Source organism: Mchenga conophoros, linkage group LG23 (assembly GCF_057382185.1).
Source record: "Mchenga conophoros isolate Kocher_MC1m ecotype Shallow Benthic linkage group LG23, M_conophoros_male_GT1.1, whole genome shotgun sequence".
Taxonomy (NCBI): Eukaryota; Metazoa; Chordata; class Actinopteri; order Cichliformes; family Cichlidae; genus Mchenga; species Mchenga conophoros.
Window position 1 is genome coordinate 19,560,371 of NC_140547.1, and position 12,027 is coordinate 19,572,397.

General features: G+C 43.2%; 1 protein-coding gene across 1 annotated transcript in view; it reads left to right on the forward strand.

Moving 5' to 3' along the window:
* The window catches only part of LOC146547090 (BCL-6 corepressor-like), an 82,895-nt gene that overhangs the window by 22,293 nt on the left and 48,575 nt on the right, over window positions 1–12,027 (forward strand). The gene's annotated exons all lie outside the window — the stretch shown is intronic.

A 12,027-nucleotide genomic window follows, 5' to 3' on the forward strand; every position in this document is an offset into this window, starting at 1 on the left:
AAGCATCCCAGAAACGACACAGAAAGTCATAAACTCAAACATAACTTTTTAAAACACAAGTATAGGCTCATAAGGCCCCGATCGTAAAAAAAACTACATTTCCGCAAAATGACGTCACTTCCGGTTTCGGGCAGGTCATGCGGTCATGTGATAGTTCGCGCTGATGGACGTAGGAAGTGTTACAAACAGCTGATCGGATCGGCGAAGCGTGTTTCTGGAATATCATGTTTTTGTTGCTGCAAGTGATTTTTATGCAGTTTTTGCAAAGCTATATGTGGAAGGAAACTGTGACCTAGGACAAGCTGATGGCATCAGATGTAAGTACAACTCCTCCGGTTTCATATACAAAAAAAATTATTGCGCTAGCTTACGTGGTTGCAGAGCTACCGGGATTTAAAAATAGTTACGCAAAATGGAGCGTGCCCGCTCCGATCGGCTGTAAAGGGTTAAGTGATAATCACTCCATGCAGAATGAAGTTGAAATGATGATGAAACTTTTTCAACTTAATGTAAGATTTTTAGAGAAAGTCTGAGTTTGGTATTTACGATACAGGAGTCGGGAAACATAAATGAAAATGTTGGATAAGCAACAAAGATCGACCGGTCGATTGTTGTTCCCCTAGACAGCTACTGTAGCCAATATTTCCAAGAGTTTTTCGTGACATGAAATAGCAGTCTAAGCCATGACCTCAGTGGTTTCAGAGTAACTGTTTGGCAGTTACTCTTTAGAAGCTAATTATTTGTTGAGTTGAATTTTCAAGGAAGTGACCACAATTACCAAAGTAAAACATCAAAAAACAAGAACAAAGGTTGGTGATTTTAGATATAATTAACAAAACCAAAAATTGCATACAATATTTTCCGTCACACCTGAAAGGCTGATTGCATATTGTCTTCACCACACCGGTGGGCAATGGGGATGACCAGCTTTGTGACCACAATAAGTCAAGTATAATTTTTAAATTGATGCCATAGATGTAGCTACTAAAAATATCAGTGACTTTGACCTCAACTTTAAATTTGAGGTTTCAAGTTCTGAAAATCTTGTGAATGCAGTAACTCTCTCAGAGAAAGATCTGAACTAGGATTTATACCATAAAAGCTTCTAGGTGAGGGGCAACACTGAAGAGAATTAAATCAGCAATTTGATTTAATTAAATCATATGTCCTTCCTAAATGAGGAAGGACATATGATATTAAATAATCAGGCTGCATGCCCTGGGGTAGCTTGTTTGCTTCTAAATTTGGACATGTGAATCAAATTTCCTTAATTGTGGTGTTGCTTTGTTGTTGTTTGTTGGTATATATCTGTTGGTGTCTGCGTACATCTCAACACTGTAGCACAACACAGCAACAAGCAAATAGGTGCCGTTTAGAGTGCGTTTAGAAAAAACAGCAAACCTTATTGGCAGAATGGTCAAAAGTTTGGGCGCTACAACCTCAAGTGTGTTCACTAGGGGTGGGCGGTATAAACGGTATACGGTAGAAACAATATGAATTTGGCCAACGATAGAGATTTTGACTATACTGCTCTACCACGATAGCACATGTTGATGGTGTCATCAAGCTGCACCTGTTTTGACTGAAAGCATCACAGCGGCTGCAAGCATGAAGAGGAGAAGACGGTGCTCATAAAGAAGAACGGTGCGATGCCGGTCATATGCACCTGGTTTGGGTTTAAGCAGTTGGATGTTAAGCAGAAAAATATTATCTGCAAATTATGCCTGGCGACAGTAATAGCGAAGAGACGAAGCACGTTTTGGAATATGAGGAAAGCCAAAAACTGCGCTTCCTCCACTTTCATACCATTGATTCATTAATGTTGAATTCTCTCGCAGCTGCTCTATTCCCATGTTGTTGCAGCATATTAATGACTAGCCTCATATTGTGGATGGATTTACTCAGCTGTTCTCCTGACTGAAGTTTAGTTAGTTTACAGCATCTTGCCATGCGATTGCATTTGTCCCTAATCATCAGGAACCCTCCCGTTAACTTTCATCGAGTGGAAAAAAGTTAACATTCATCCTCCAGCGTCACTGTGTTTATGTTATGCTAACATAGCTGTGTTGCTAGCAATCACGTAGCACATCATTATATACCAGCTAGCCCAACATCAGTAACCCTAAAAAAGTCACTGCTGTTTAGTTTTCTGTCTTCATTTATGTTGGAAGTGATAGCAGAGCTGTACATTTTAAATATAGCCACAAAGTCGCTAAGTTGGCGACACTGCACGAGGCTCCTGACTATGGTAGCTGTAATGCTCCAACAATCCATCAAGCGGTACAGTGTTGTAGCTTACCTGTCTCAGAGTGACGCTGAAAAACTAGTTCATGCATTTATTACTTCCAGGCTGGACTACTGTAATTCATTATTATCAGGATGTCCAAAAAACTCACTGAAAAGCCTTCAGCTAATCCAAAATGCTGCAGCAAGAGTCCTGACAGGGACTAGAAAGAGAGAGCATATTTCTCCTGTTTTGGCTTCCCTTCATTGGCTTCCTGTTAAATCCAGAATTGAATTCAAAATCCTGCTCCTCACATACAAGGTCTTAAATAATCAGGCCCCATCTTATCTTAATGACCTTGTAGTACCATATCACCCTATTAGAGCGCTCCGCTCTCGCTCTGCAGGCCTACTTGTTGTTCCTAGAGTATTTAAAAGTAGAATGGGAGGGAGAGCCTTCAGTTTTCAGGCCCCTCTTCTGTGGAACCAGCTTCCAGTTTGGATTCGGGAGACAGACACTATCTCTACTTTTAAGATTAGGCTTAAAACTTTCCTTTTTTCTAAAGCATATAGTTAGGGCTGGACCAGGTGACCCTGAATCCTCCCTTTGTTATGCTGCAATAGATGTAGGCTGCCGGGGGATTCCCATGATGCATTGAGTTTTTCCTTTCCAGTCACCTTTCTCACTCACTATGTATTAATAGACCTCTCTGCATTGAATCATATCTGTTATTAACCTCTGTCTCTCTTCCACAGCATGTCTTTATCCTGTCTTCCTTCTCTCACCCCAACCGGTCGCAGCAGATGGCCGCCCCTCCCTGAGCCTGGTTCTGCCGGAGGTTTCTTCCTGTTAAAAGGGAGTTTTTCCTTCCCACTGTCGCCAAAGTGCTTGCTCATAGGGGGTCATATGATTGTTGGGTTTTTCTCTGTATCTATGAAGCGCCTTGAGGCGACTTTTGTTGTGATTTGGCGCTATATAAATAAAATTGAATTGAATTGAATTCAAAGTCGTAGTAAAACATTTTTGACAGATTTTTGAGCGCCATGTACCACGTAAAATCGCACATATAAAATTTGAGGTCAGTAAGCACAACCAGAATTCATACATAAGGCACACCGGATTATAAGGCACACTGTCAATTTTTGAGAAAATTGAAGGATTTTAAGTGCGCCATTTAGTGCAGAAAATATGGTATACAGCAGCAGTCCCCAACCTTTTTTGCGCCACGGACCGGTTTATGCCCGACAATATTTTCACAGACCGGCCTTTAAGGTTAAATGCAACAAAATAAAACTAGTACCGGTACCGAAGATTTATTCATAACACACGTGAAAAGACCCAGGAAAACCGAGTTAACGATAAAATCGATAACAAAATAACGCTGAAAACCAATAAAAACCCTGAAAACTATACATTTCACACCTGAGCCTCAACTCTCGCGGCCCGGTACCAAACGACTCACGGACCGGTACCGGTCCGAGGCCCAGGGGTTGGGGACCGCTGGTATACAGAAAAGATCTATTTATCGCAATATATATCGTTACCGCACATGCTTCAAATTATACCGCAATTTGGATTGTAGGCCATATTGCCTGTAGTGTTTTCAACGAGGATGTTGGTGACACCGAGTTAAACCACAAATGAAGACCCTGGAGTTTAGTTGCAGCTTGTTTAATTGTCTCCATGAACATGTGGTGAAAACTGAAATGACAGAAAATAAACTCCATCTCAACAGGCAGAAGCATGTTTACATCAATAAAGTACATTACTAAAACATTCATGTTAGAAAAATATACATTAATATCCAAAGTTATCTGTATAAACTGTCATATAAAGTAACTTACGGCGTTCCAGCCTGATAATTCGGAGGAGATGGCATTTGATTACATCTCCATACTGCCTTTAGCATGAGGAGCCTGTTTCTCAGCAAAACCGAGTGCTTGACCAAAAACCGGAAGTACTTGACCGGAACCGGAAGTGCCCCGCCAGAACAGGAAATATATTTTAGCGAAATTTTCCTTTTAACTAAAACGTATGTAAAGCATGAATTATTCATTTTAACAACACATATTAATTTTTTAATGGCAAATCTTTTTAGAATTATTTATTTCAAACTTATGAACCTATTTATTCAGAGAAATGCCTTAAGGGCAACACACTCCCCGCCTGGCTTCGGGAGGCCACTAAGCTAAACAAACATTATGCATTCAGTCTTTTGGCATGAGGAGGATAACTTCTGGTCGCATAAATGTCTTTATGCACCCTTGATTGCATGTCTTTACCTCAATTTTCCTTACTCGATCGTCCTTGCTTGGGAATGTGGCAGTGACCCTGGCCATGGGCCAGCTGTTTCGTGCAACCTGCTTGTCCTTGAGCAGAACCAGGTCACCAACTTGGAGGTTTCTGCGTGACCCGGTCCATTTCTGCCTTTGCTGCAATGTGGGTAGATACTCTTGCCTCCAGCGTGTCCACAACTGGTTGGAAAGGGCTTGGACCCGTCTCCATTGTTTGTTGTAGAGGTCTTTATCCGAAAAGTCTCCAGGTGGGGATAGGAGGCAAGATTTCTGCGTAAGGAGCATTGAAGGGGATAGGACGAAAGGGTTCTCTAGATCAGAGGACACTGGGACGAGCGGCCTTGCATTTATTATGGCTGTAACCTCAGCCATGAGTGTGCATAACACGTCGTGAGTCAGTTGAACCTTATTTTGTAGTAGCATGGAGTCCAGGATTCTGCGGGCGACTCCGATCATGCGCTCCCAAGAGCCTCCCAAGTGGGATGCGTGTGGTGGATTAAACTCCCAACTGTCGCCTTGGATAGTTAGGTACGGTTGGAGTGATTTATCCATTCCAAGTTCCTTTGAAGTGCTAATAAAATTGGTGCCACGGTCAGATAGCAGCTGTTTGGCGGGGCCTCTCAGAGCGAAGAAGCGGCGGAGGGCGTTTATGCAGCTGGATGTGTCCAGAGATTCGATTACCTCAATATGCACAGCTCTCGAACTCATGCAGGTAAACATGATGGCCCACTGCTTACTTTCAGCTACTCCGCCCCTGGTACGCCTGGTTGTTATGGACCACGGTCCGAAGACATCAAGGCCGACGTAGGTGAAAGGAGGACAAGTTTTTAGGCGTTCAGGTGGTAGGGGTAGGTCCGCCATGAGTTGTTGTTCTTGTTTTCCACGTAGTTTGCGGCAGGTTAAACATTTGTGGATTACTGAATTGACTAGTTTTTTGCCGCCTAAAAGCCACAGCCCAGCAGCTCTGATTGCTCCTTCCGTCAGATGACGACCTTGGTGCCTTGTTAGCTCGTGGTAATGGCGAGTGAGCAGAAGGGAGATGTGACTGTTTTTTGGAAGAATTACTGGGCTCTTTTCAACACTCTCAATTTCTGCGTGTTTGAGTCGGCCTCCAACAGAAATGAGACTGTCCTGTAACATTGGGCTGAGCTTCTTGAGGGGGCTCTGTTTTGAGATTGGCTTGCCAGCATCAAGGGCAGAAAGTTCCTTTTCAAAGTATGCCTTCTGTGTCTCTTTGAAGATTACAGTTTTTGCTTGAGCATTCTCTTCTGGAGTTTGAGGCAGATGACATTTGTGCCAGCCTTTGCATTTTTTGTTTGGATTAGTCCCATTGAAGGACTTTGCAATGTGGATAAGATTTGCTATGGCTCTGACTAAAGACTGAAAAGTAGAAAAGTGCTCAAAACGCTTACAGATGAGTACTTGGAGGTGAGTGACGTAAGTTTTTACTTCTGGTCTAATTTCTGAGTCCTTATCTGGTTCAATCAGGTCAAACCTTCCACTCAGTTGTGTTGTCTCTGCGGCAGGATGGTGGATGAAGGGTGGTCCGGTGAACCAACTGGACTTTTTTAGTTGGAATGCCGACAGTGACCTAGACGCATGGTCTGCTGGATTTTCCTCTGTGCGCACATAATGCCACTGTTCTGGCTTTGATGACTGGCGAATGCGCTGTACTCTGTTGTGAACGTATGTGTAAAACCTTTTTGACTCATTACAAATGTAGCCAAGCACTACCTTACTGTCCGTATAGAAGTGCACTGCATCAAAGTCTAAGTCCAACTCATCTTGAATGAGGTCAGCCATTTCTGCTGCCAAGACGGCTGCACATAGTTCAAGTCTTGGTATTGTAGGTTCTGACAGTGGGGCTAGTTTTGCTTTGCCCATTATGAACCCAACCTCGACCTTCCCATCTGTTTGAACTGCCTTTAAGTAGGCTACAGCTCCTATGGCCTTAGTAGAAGCATCTGAGAATAAACACAGTTCCTTTCGCTTTGCTCGACTTAGTGAGGTGGATGTGTAGGTTCTGGGAACATGTAGTTCTCTTAGATCCTGAAGGGAATTTCTCCACGTTTCCATCTGCTTTGTTTGTCCTCTGGAAGGGGTACGTCCCAATCTGAACATTCTGAAGTAAGCTCTCTGCGTAGGGCCCTTCCTTGGATTGTAACGGGTGCCAATAGGCCCAGGGGATCGAAGACGCTATTGACAGAGGACAATACGCCACGGCGAGTGAATGGCTTGCTTGAGGTGGCCACTGAGTAAGTGAATGTGTCTCTTGTTATTTCCCAAATGAGTCCAAGGCTTCGCTGGGATTGTGTCTCTTCACCACTTAAATCTAAGTTTTTAATGACAGGAGCACAATCTTCTGGGCAGAAGGCCTGCATAACTGCCTGAGAGTTGGAAATTAACTTATGCAGGCATAGGTTGGATTCAGCGAGTGAGGCTTGTGTTCTTTGAAGCAAGTCTATAGCCTCAGCAGGAGAGGGGACAGAGATCAAGCTGCCATCTACGTAAAAGTGCCTCTCCATGAACTTTACTGTATCTGCACCATAGTCTTTCGAACCTGCTCTGATGGCCTTGCATAGTCCATAAATGGCAACAGCGGGGGATGTTGAGTTGCCAAACACGTGGACTTTCATCCGGTACTCGACAACTTCGTTGTTTAGGTCGTTGTCCCTATGCCACAGAAAATGGAGGAAGTTGCGGTGGTCTTCGCGTACCATAAAACAGTGAAACATTTGCTGTATATCTGCCATGATTGCAACACTTTCTGTCCGGAAGCGGAGAAGAACTCTGACAAGTGTGTTGTTTAAATCAGGGCCAGTAAGGAGGACATTGTTAAGTGAGACACCCAAGTACTGGGCGCTAGAATCGAAGACAACCCTGATCTGATTGGGTTTTTGTGGGTGGTAGACTCCAAATGTTGGAAGATACCAGCACTCTTCTCCCTTTTCCAGTGGGGGGGCCACCTCGGCATGACCATTGGAGAGGATTTTTTTCATGAAGGCCACATAATGCTCCTGCATTTCAGGTTTCCTATTAAGGGTGCGTTTTAAGGAGGAGAACCTTGTGGCCGCCTGCTGTCTGTTGTTTGTTAATTGCTGGCGGGGTTCCTTAAATGGAAGTGGGGCGACCCAACTGTTGTCCACGTCTCTGTAAATAGCATTGTCCATCATTTTTAGAAAGAGAGTGTCCTGTTTTGAGTGAGCTGGTTTGTTGTCGTTATCTGTCCGGTTAAGAACCGTTTGACCCAGAGTTTGTTCGGGCGCTTTACCTGGCCTGTTTGTGTGTGGCATTTCTTTGACTTGCAGAAGGCTATTGCATGGTTTGAAAACTGTAGGGCGGCCATTTTCCAGAACGACTGTCTTCAGTGTGCTGACTGTAGGCCTATGAACATTACCCAGACAGACCTCCCCAACTACAACCCACTCTAGGTCTAGGCGCTGGGCGAAGGGGGCGTTATGGGGGCCGTTAATTCTCTGCCTGACCTTGTGTGCCTGTAAAATGTCTCTCCCTAGTAGCAGGAGTATTTCGGCTTTAGGGTCTAGCTCAGGGATGTACTTTGCTATGGTACGGAGGTGTGGCTGGTGTAGCACTGCGCTGGGAGTTGGGATTTCATTCCTATTGTTAGGAATGTCCTGACACTCTATGAGCGATGGTAGAGGGATCACCACTGACCTATCCAGTGACTCGATATGAAAGCCTTCAGCTATTTTACCCCATGTTTCTACAACACCAGAGCATGTTCTAAGATTGTAGGAGAAAGGTTCACTTTTAATGTCAAAAAGTTCGAAGAACTCAGGCTTGGCTAAAGAACGATTGCTCTGATCGTCTAGTATTACATATGCCTTAACATATGCCTTAACAGCTCTGTCTTTGTAACCTCACCCATGTGAGACATATCTTGGAACATGAACGTCCCCACTGACCTGGACCGCACACGTCTGTGCAGCTTGTTGTGACATCAACCGTGTCATGACTGTTTTCTCTCTCCCCGCCATTCTTTTGTGCTGGAGGTGGAGCCTTGTTGGTCTGTGGTGGAGGACCGGGATGCATGACTGCGTTGTGACTTGTGCTGTCACATTCAGAACACTTTACTAAAGATTTGCATTCCTTCGCAAGATGAGTGTCTGAAGAACAGCATCTGAAGCATATTCCTTTCTCTTTGAGGAAGGCCTTTCTTTCGTCCAGTGGTTTATTCCTCAATGTTCTGCATCTTTTGAGCGGGTGTGGCTTGTTATGCAGTGGGCAGTTCCGGTTAAAGTCCTTGTTAGGGGGAGAAATATTGGTTTTGTGTACAGTAATTGGCTTGCTGGAATTTAAGTTTTTGCAAAAGGTTTTTCTGGTTTTAAGTTTTGCTGTTGGAAACTTGGATCATTGCATTTCTTTGCCTCTTTACATATGAATTCACAGAAGTACTCAATAGGTGGGAAACAGCCTTGGTTGTTCTCTTTATATTGAGAGCCGTGTGACATCCACCTCTCCTGAAGTCCATATGGGAGTTTGTCTACGATTGGGCTAATTCCACGAGAAGTGTCCAGATAGAGTAGACCAGGCAGATGGCCGTCTTCCTTAGCGCCTTGAATCTCTTGCAGTAAATCTCCTAGTTCACGTAGCTTGACATGATCTTTGACTGTTATTTTGGGGAAACTGTCCAACCGTTGGAAAAGTGACCATTCGATTGTTTCTGATGCTGCATAACATTCATTCAGTCTTTCCCATGCTTTGCATAGAGCTAATGTGGGGTTGTTGACATATACTGAACGTATGCATTTCACCTGATCACTTGACTCCCTCCCTAACCACTTCGTCATGAGATCTAGCTCTTGAATGGGGGTGAGTCGGACCTCAGCTGTTGCACTGGTAAACGAAGAGCACCATGCTCTGTAGTTCTCTGGCCTATCGTCGAACTGGTAAAGGCCTGAGATTATTAAATCTCGACGTGCCATGTATTGGGCAAAGGGCTCTGCTGGATTTAAAATGCTGGCTGTGGTGTTATAGTTATGTTGAGGTATGAATGGTGAGCCGCATGGGTTGAGAGGGGTATTTTGTTTCTCCACTTTAGGTTTTGTTTCACCTTTCAGCTGGGTTGGCTTATTTAGAGCAGCGATATTATCTTTGGTAAGCCTTGTTTCAGAGTCGATGGGTTGTGGCTCTAAATTGCCTTCTTCAGAGGGATGCCACGTTACAAATGTGTTGGGTGAGCTTGCTTGGGGGCAAGAAGTGGTTGGTAATTTTTGTGGACTGGGAGATAGCATTTGAGATCGTACATATTCATTTGTATGTTCTAATTTTACACTTTCTGATGGAGATTTTCTACTCTCAGGTTCTTCTTGTATTGCTTCAGCTTCCTCTAGCACTTCTGCTTCAGCTACAGCAGTATCAGCTTCCCTCTGTAATGTTAACACTTCTAATTCCGCATCTATTTTTGCCTTTTTCAGTTCGCTTTGAGCTTTTTCAACCTTTAACTGTGCTTCTTTTGTTGCATAGCATGCTCTCACCTTGGCAGCCTCTGCTTTAGCTCGAGCATGGGCAGCGCTTACTGCTGATCCAGATGAGCGGCTGGTCCTTAAACTGTATGCAGACTTGTTACTGGATGCCATTTTGACCGTGATGAATCATCAGTAGGCGCCTTTTCACTGTAGTGTTTTCAACGAGGATGTTGGTGACACCGAGTTAAACCACAAATGAAGACCCTGGAGTTTAGTTGCAGCTTGTTTAATTGTCTCCATGAACATGTGGTGAAAACTGAAATGACAGAAAATAAACTCCATCTCAACAGGCAGATGGATGTTTACATCAATAAAGTGCATTACTAAAACATTCATGTTAGAAAAATATACATCAATATCCAAAGTTATCTGTATAAACTGTCATATAAAGTAACTTACGGCGTTCCAGCCTGATAATTCGGAGGAGATGGCATTTGATTACATCTCCATACTGCCTTTAGCATGAGGAGCCTGTTTCTCAGCAAAACCGAGTGCTTGACCAAAACCCGGAAGTACTTGACCGGAACCGGAAGTGCCCCGCCAGAACAGGAAATACATTTTAGCGAAATTTTCCTTTTAACTAAAACGTATGTAAAGCATGAATTATTCATTTTAACAACACATATTAATTTTTTAATGGCAAATCTTTTTAGAATTATTTATTTCAAACTTATGAACCTATTTATTCAGAGAAATGCCTTAAGGGCAACGCATTGCCCAGCCCTAGTGTTCACCTCTGGATTTAAAATAAGAACGTGGGACAGTTAAAAGACCCTGGTCAGGTGACTTGAGAGCTCGGCCATATAAGCAGGAGCCTGGGCATATAGAGCTTTTTATGTTAATAATAGAATTTTAAGATGGATTATTTTAAATTTATTTTTTATTTTAAATTTTAGTGGAAGCCAAAGAGAAGCAAGAATAGAGGTTATGCCCAAGTGTAACCGGTTTCTGCTTCATCCCGCTGCAACAGTTCGGCCCAAACAGACTCCTCGACTCTGCGTTGTGTTGTGTTTTTAAAAAGACAAGGAGTCTCTGATCGATCGTTGCCACTTTATTTCCTGAATGGAAACAACGGTGTTGTATCAGTGCAAATGGCTCGCCACACACCACTCCGCACAGCACACTCTCGTATGGCTACGGCAGACTGGCCGCGATTACTGCAGCCATATTACAATTTTTAGTATACAATAAAATAACAGCAACAACAAGTGATGTACCTGAATGGAAACAACGGTGTTGTATCAGTGCAAATGGCTCGCCACACACCACTCCGCACAGCACACTACGGCAGAGCATCCATTAGCATTCCGCTTTAGCATACAGTTTCACACATTAATAAACAAATGAAAAGTACATAAAACTGGTGTTGGACATGTGTCCACTAAGCACTTATTACACTCGGTGCTCATCAGCTAATCAAACATGTTTTATGTGTCTGTACTACTTGGCTATATCGTGTGCGGAACAATACAACTCACCTCTCGTATGGCTACGGCAGACTGGCAGCGATTACTGCAGCCAGCCTCACCTAACCAGCCACACCGAGAGGGGGGGCGCTGTTTCCCCATTGCACTGATATTTGTGGCAAGTGGAATAATACCATATAAACACTGTTACACAAGCACCACCTAATTTTCGCATCATTTCTTGGCCAACTGAAGAGAAAGGCTTGAGAAAGACATGAGCTATAGTGAGCTATATTAATCAAGCCAGGAGAAAATTAAAATGCTAAATATATAAAATAACGAAAATATCCAAATTATTGAATGAAATTGGTCAGATAAAAATGAAAACCATTTAGAACTGTGACATTCTTGCCAACCCAATTCTGTAATCTGTTACAGATTACACTAACGTGTTAAATGGCTTCAAATGAGTCTAAAATGGAACTAAGGAACTAAAATGGAATATTATATTCTTATGCCCTCAGATAAAAGTAAATATATCATTAGTGATTTTCAGGTATGCTGTTTCATTGTTGTGGCTTCATCGGTTCAAGATTGGAATCTATCAAAGAAAC